The sequence below is a fragment of the Vicugna pacos genome, chromosome 7 (genome assembly GCF_048564905.1).
Source record: "Vicugna pacos chromosome 7, VicPac4, whole genome shotgun sequence".
Classification (NCBI taxonomy): Eukaryota; Metazoa; Chordata; class Mammalia; order Artiodactyla; family Camelidae; genus Vicugna; species Vicugna pacos.
The window spans coordinates 24420993-24427724 of NC_132993.1; the positions used below are offsets into that span (position 1 = coordinate 24420993).

The following is a 6732-nucleotide window of genomic DNA, read 5'->3' on the forward strand; positions in this document are numbered from 1 at the left end:
ATGTGTTCACTAGCGTAGCCCAGAGGACCCTTCATATCTGACTGCTGTCTACCTTTCCAGCCTCAACTCCCACCTCTCGCCAAGTTCCACTTCCCCGGCATATCACCACTCACCAGACTCTCTCTCTCTCTCTCTCTCTCTCTCTCTTTCTTTCTCTCTCTCTCTCTCACACACACACACATCATGCTGTTTTACAACTAGTATAGTAGAGTCTACATTTAAAAGAATTATTTAGCTTATCTACTAAGAATACATACAACAATCACTCGCAGGGAAGATATGACAACTCACTTTCCCACCCACCATTTTCCTCACCGCTAAAATACCCACAAAATTAAATTTGTTACTTGCAGGGGGAAAAAAGGAAAAGTCACTTTTAAGTCAGTTTTGTGAGTAAGTCAAAAATTTTAAAGTCATCTTTCGAAAACCTCGAGCTTACAAAGTGATCACAAACCAGCCATGTTATTTGTATATTCTGTTTTTATCATCTTAATCCAGTTTTTATCTGAATGAAAAGCTGACTGATTTTCTTCTGGTGACATAGAGGGCTAGCATGTGACTAGTTATTTCTGTTTGCCGAAACCAAAAGGCTTCAAGGACACAGAGACATTATTGTTGAAGCAGCCCTGGGGAATGACACTGTTACCCTACTGCCCCCTGCTGCTGTGACTGTGAAGTTCTCCCTTGTGTTGTGACTGAGGCCCGGGACGTGTCAAGATGATGCAAGCTTCTAGGAGCCTACCTAAGCTTGCTTGCTTTCTTTGAATGTCAGTTTCTCCTTTGATCCATACACGCCACACTTTGAAAGTATATATAAAAAATTAAGTACCCCTTGATCACCTGTGCCCTACAGAAAAGTCAGAACAGTCTCTCTAGTTAGCAGACACCCCTGGTCAGATGCTGTTGTGGAGTGAAAAGAAGAAATTGGAAGTAGTTCTAAGTTCTATGTGCCGTGATGTTATTTCATCTTGTAACTTCATGGGAGGGCAGTATTGTGTAAGGTGGAATACACAGGCTGGGAGTCAAAGTCACCCAGGGCTTCATTCCAGCCCTAGCCATGGGACCTATTCTAAGGCTTGGTTTTTTCATCTGGAAGGAAAAAAAATTAAATAGAGGTATATAAAGCACATAATTAGGTGTTGAATAATAATAATAATTGGAAGCTCTTCTTATTCATGAAGGATTGTGAAGTAGTGACTGACAATTCCAGCCAGGCTAGTTCCTAGCATCCATGGGGATCAGACAGCACCAAAATTATTAGTCACTGAAGTCAGCTCTCAACATTCAAAGATTAAAGGTTTCTATAATATACAAAAAGTATATTTTTGGCTGCACAATTTTTGAAAACTTTGGTATCTACATCTTATAGTCACAAATTTTTCCCTACTTTTATAAAATGATAAACAGAAATTTCTTCTATCGCTGATCTTTAATTAAAACCTATTAGAGAACAGTAAAATTATTCAGCATGACTTATTCCTTAAAAATTATATAATTGTATTTTAACCCAAGCCCATACTTGTCCCTACAGCTGTAATTTAGGGTTAGCAAGTTGGTGTGGGGGAAGTAATATATTTTAATAAAAACTACACTTGCTACATGCTAAAGTTTGTTGTTAAACATGTGCTGTAATGAAATGATTGGAAACCAAATAAGTAAGTGAATGTGTATTAACAAAATGCGTTTAAATTTTTTATGGAGTCTTAACTACAAATGTGACATAAGACTGAGACCCCTGATGGTATTAATTCTTTTCTGATAATATTCATTCATTCGTGTGATAGCACATTGTACCAGAGTTAGGTAATTTGTGGTTTTCAGTTAAATTAACCATACTTACCCTTTTAAGTAAAGATCAATTATAAATACATTTTACTTGTCCTGTTCATCAAACTAAACATATTAAAGCCCGTTTCAGATTTCAAACTGAAAGTCTTAGTCATTTGTCAGACAGAACGCTCTGGAGAGTATATAAAGGTTTCAGATAAATCATAATCACTATCGGTCAAGTACCCACCATTTTTGTGACAAGCACTATGCTAGCTGACCTCTGTTTATTTTCTCTAATATTCTCAACAGCTGGCCTTCCACACTGAGGGAAGAAACTCAGAGAATGAAAATAACTAGCCCACGGTCAACAACTTGCAGGTAGCCAAGCTGAGATGGATTTGTTCTTTACCTGTACCCTACTACCAAGGGTTAAGTGTCCCATGAAAAACTACTAGAAGTTTATTTAAAAGAGATCTCTTGTAAAGTAATTATTTACCAAAAGTTTAGGAGGCTCTGTGGCGGCATGGAAGCAATGAGACTCGGTGGTTAGGTGAATTTGTAGCTCCTGGTGTACTTTAAAAATATAATAATGATAATCAAAACTGAATGTCACGTAAGAAATAATAGGCAGAAGAATTAGAATGTTCTTTTTAAACCTGGCCTTTCATTTCCTGTTTCATTGTATAATTTGTTGACATCTAAAAAGGTATTATCTTAATTTTCAGAAATAGCAACAATCTCCTAAAAATAGAATTTGAACATATAGGAGAAACAATACAAGGTTTACTTAAAAAAAAAAAGTCTTGACAAAAAAAAAAAAAAGAATGCCCTTAATAAACTATGAAAAATATCACCTTTATTGTGTAAGAACCAAGTTCTTAAAATGAAATGCCATTTTCACCTAGGGATGAACACTAATTACAGAATTTGATAATGCTCAGTGTTGGTAAGGAAAATTGGCCCTCTCATTCGCTATTGGTGATATCCTTAATAGGAACAAACTTTTAAAAGAATATTTTTCAGTATCTCTGAAAATTGAACTGTATATACCCTTTGCATTAGCAATTCCATTTCATCCTGGCAAAAGCAGGCCAAGATATGTATATACACAGGTGCTAATTACAACATTTTTGATAGAGGGGGGAAAAAATCTCCAGAAAATGAAATGTCAGTTAATTAAGAACTTCCAGAAAAAATGTCATATAGTGGTATAGTGGAGTGCAATGTGGTCACTACAAAATGCCCTGATGTGGACAAATACCCAAAATATGTTGTCGTGTAGGAAGAGCACGTTATAGACAGCCCTATTTGTGTTAAATATTTTATTAATTAATTTTTTTAAAGAATTGATTGTTTAATGTGACTAATTTTTTTTTTTTTTTAACTATGGTACTGTTGCCGAAAGATCGGCCCCCATCTCTGATAAGCCAAATAACTCAGAGACCAGGTCTTGGAGTTTAGAAGAAAAGAGGCAATTTTATTGCTGTGCCAGGCAAAGGGGACTCACAAAACTGTGAACCCTCCTTGGACATAGGTTGGGGTGGTTATATAGCCAGAGTTCAAACAATAAAGCATTGATAAGAAGCAACAGAATCATTTTCTCACCAGAAGACTTAGAATGGTGACATGATGCCTCCAGACAACCAATTCTATAGATCCCAGAGGTCAGATCTCTTTATCTCGTGAGCACTCAAGCTGTGGTCTTCTTGGTAATTCAGGCTATTTTGTAAGGTTACAGTCCTGTGAACTTCTCCTTGGAGAAGGACTCAGAGACCAAGCTTGATTATTACTTTCAATTACTGGAATAAAGTAGAATCAGTAAGATCAATAGCTTTAGTTTTAACAATACGCCAGGAACTGTGAGTAGCAAACGGTCAGTCAGGTCAGTTGACCCTTTTAAGGGCAAGCATAAGAATAAGCAATCTGTTAGCCTAAGTGCAGCCATTTTATTAATCCTCCTTCAGTACTAGGGACTGAACCTAGGACCTCATGCATGCTAGGCATGTCCTCTACCACTGAGCTACACCCTCCCTACTAAGAGCTTAGTGACTTTTTACCCATAACCTGCAAGTACCTAGCCGTCTGTGGATTTGGCACATTCCAACAGTGCCAGCACTTTGTGGCTTCATCATTTTTTCTTCTTAGAGGAAGTCTGAGGCAAAGGGAGAAGGAGGAGGCAGTGACATCTGTCAGGTCAGCCCAGTAGGGCATTCAAGTACAAACGCTCTTGGCTTTTTAAGAGGGAATTGAAGGCTAATTGTGTCTGTATTGAATGTTCTTTTCAATCCTGTGCAAATTAGCGTCCTCAGTGGAGTTAGAGAAAACAAAGAATTCTAGTTCTTTTTTTGCTTATCTTTTCTCTCCCAGCATTCTCCCCCACCTCCTTCCTTCCCCCGCTCTCTGATTGCCAGCAGAGGAGAAACGAGAAATATCCAGGTTCTCAGTTTTATTGATGGATTTTGTTGATGGGTTTTCACATACAAATTCTTAGCCACTCCTTATCAATTGTGTCATCAAAATGTCAGTACCTTGAGCAGAATGATTGTGTTGAAACCATCCTGGCAGCTTTGCATGTGAAACAGATAATGTGAGTCTTAGTATTCTGAACTGGGGCCCCTGGTAGGCAAGCTACAGAGTCCTGCAATTTCAATCCTAGACCCAGGGTCGAGACTGCACTGTTTGTCAAGTTCAAAGGAAACTACCATTCACTAGATACTGTAATTCAAAAAGGTTTTTCCAAAAATGACTTTTCAATGAGAAATGCTCCTTTCAGAGTTAGTCTAAAAGCACACTTTTTTTTTAATTGAAGTGTAGTGGATTTACAATGTTGTATTAATTTCTGGTGAACAGCATAGTGATTCAGTTATACATACATACATACGTATATATATATTCTTTTTCATATTCTTTTTCATTATAGGCTATAGCTATTGAATATAGCTCCCTGTGCTATACAGTAGGACCTTGTTGTTTATCTATTCTATATATAGTAATTAGTATCTGCAAATCCTGAACTCCCAACTGATCCCTCCACCTCTCCCCTTCCCACTCAGGCCTCGGTAATCACAAATTTGTTCTCTATGTCTGTAAGTCTCTTTTTGTTTTGTACATAAGTTCATTTGTCTCTCTTTTTTTTTTTTTAGATTCCACATATAAGTGATATCATGTGGTATTTTTCTTTCTCTGGCTTACTTCACTTAGTATGACCATCTCTAGGTCCATCTATGTTGCTGCAAATGGCATTTTTATTCTTTTTTATGGCTGAGTAGTGTTCCAGTGCATATATATCTATCTGTCTCACAGCCTCTTTATCTAATCATCTGTCAATGGACATTTAGGTTACTTCCATGTCTTGGCTATTGTACATAGTAAAAGCACACTTTAAAATGGACATATTGTTCGTTTTAGCTAATATGTAGACTTATAAACTTATTATAGAAGGACAAAATATTAGCAAAGAGAAAAGCATTTCTCCTTTCCTGTTTGTTCTGTGAGTCTTAATTTATAAAGGTTACTGAGCAGCTACACAGAGGACCACATGAGGAACACCAGGTTTGGGCAAGACCCAGAAGCAGGAGAAGGGAAGAACCCATGCCAGCCAGCATCTTCCTTGTAAAGTCCACTTTTCTTTGTATGCTTTACAAAAGCCTTCATCCTTTGGCCATCATTCACTGTATGCCACTCTAATAACCACACTCAGTGTTTTGTTCTACTGAAGGCCCTTGTGTCTTGTGTTTCCACATGACCTAACTGCTATTCAGCCTTCAAGGCAACGGACACATCATCTCTTTCATGACATCTTTGAAGCCCTTCTCTGACATGCTCAGGTTCTCGTTTATACAGCGGAGCATGCTGAACTTACATCACAGCCCTTCTCACACCCTAGTCAATGTCTGTCTTTCTCCAAATATACAACAAACTCACTGATGGTAAGAAGCACGCTATTTCACCTTGAACCTGTGACACTTAAAATTGAGCCTTGCAGAGAATAAACTCCCAATAAATGCTAAATGAAGGATGTGAATGGAGGCTTAGATGAATTAAGGCACTTTAGGTGCACAAGATTGTCAAATTTGGCAATCAAGAGCGAAAAGACAGTTAGAATACTTCATATACGAATTTTGAAGACATATTAAACCATGTGCAAAAGTTGACAGGATAATCACTTTTTAAAAGTTACCTTTTTACAAAACACAACTTGAACAAATTATCAAGGTGTAATAGCTAAAAACTATAATTCTGTGCTTGAGACAGACAAGTGCATTTAGGATATTACATTTTAAAAGATAAGATATTATGCTTTAATATTGTCCTGACATTTTTATTACAAATTACAAGCTACTTATAGACATTCATTTGGAGTAAATTGGCATTTTTCAAATCGTCACTTTTCTCAGAAGAACACTATGCCCCTAAGTATTAATAGGCCTTACAGTCACTCTTTGGTAGAACCAAGAATACAACAGGTAGCTCTTAGTTTTATATATACATTCACAGTATGTGAAATATTTGCTATACTCTCATGGCAACTTAAAAATACAAACCTGGATATCATCTTACAAAGCAAATTTGATGCTCTCTTAAATCCTATATTTTTTTTTTTATTTATTGGGGGTAATTAGGTTTATCCTTTTTTTTTTTTAATGGAGGTACTGGGGATTGAACCCAGGACCTTATGCATGCCAAGCACGTGCTCTACCACAGAGCTATACCCTCCCCCTGATGCTCTCTTAATAAGCGAGTCTACTTTAAGTTTCAAAAGAAAATGTGGTTTCAATGGATTTAGTAATAACACCACCCGGACTATGATTTTGAAAATTAAAGATGCTAGCCACAATTCTTTGTTTCTCAATCAATGATCATTTCAAGTTCAATTTGATCATGGAAAAAGCAATCTCTGCTCAAAAAATTAAAATACTGTCTTGGCCATGAGTTTTGTTTCACATTTCAAATACGAAACTT

General features: G+C 36.9%; 1 long non-coding RNA gene across 3 annotated transcripts in view; it reads left to right on the top strand.

Moving 5' to 3' along the window:
- The window catches only part of LOC140697350 (uncharacterized), a 33602-nt gene that overhangs the window by 7059 nt on the left and 19811 nt on the right, over positions 1-6732 (top strand). The window contains exon 2 of one of the 3 annotated variants that reach the window (XR_012074303.1): positions 2080-2148. The exons of the other annotated variants lie outside the window; for them this stretch is intronic. This is a non-coding gene — a long non-coding RNA (uncharacterized lncRNA). The remainder of the gene's footprint in view (positions 1-2079; positions 2149-6732) is intronic. 3 annotated transcript variants of the gene reach the window in all.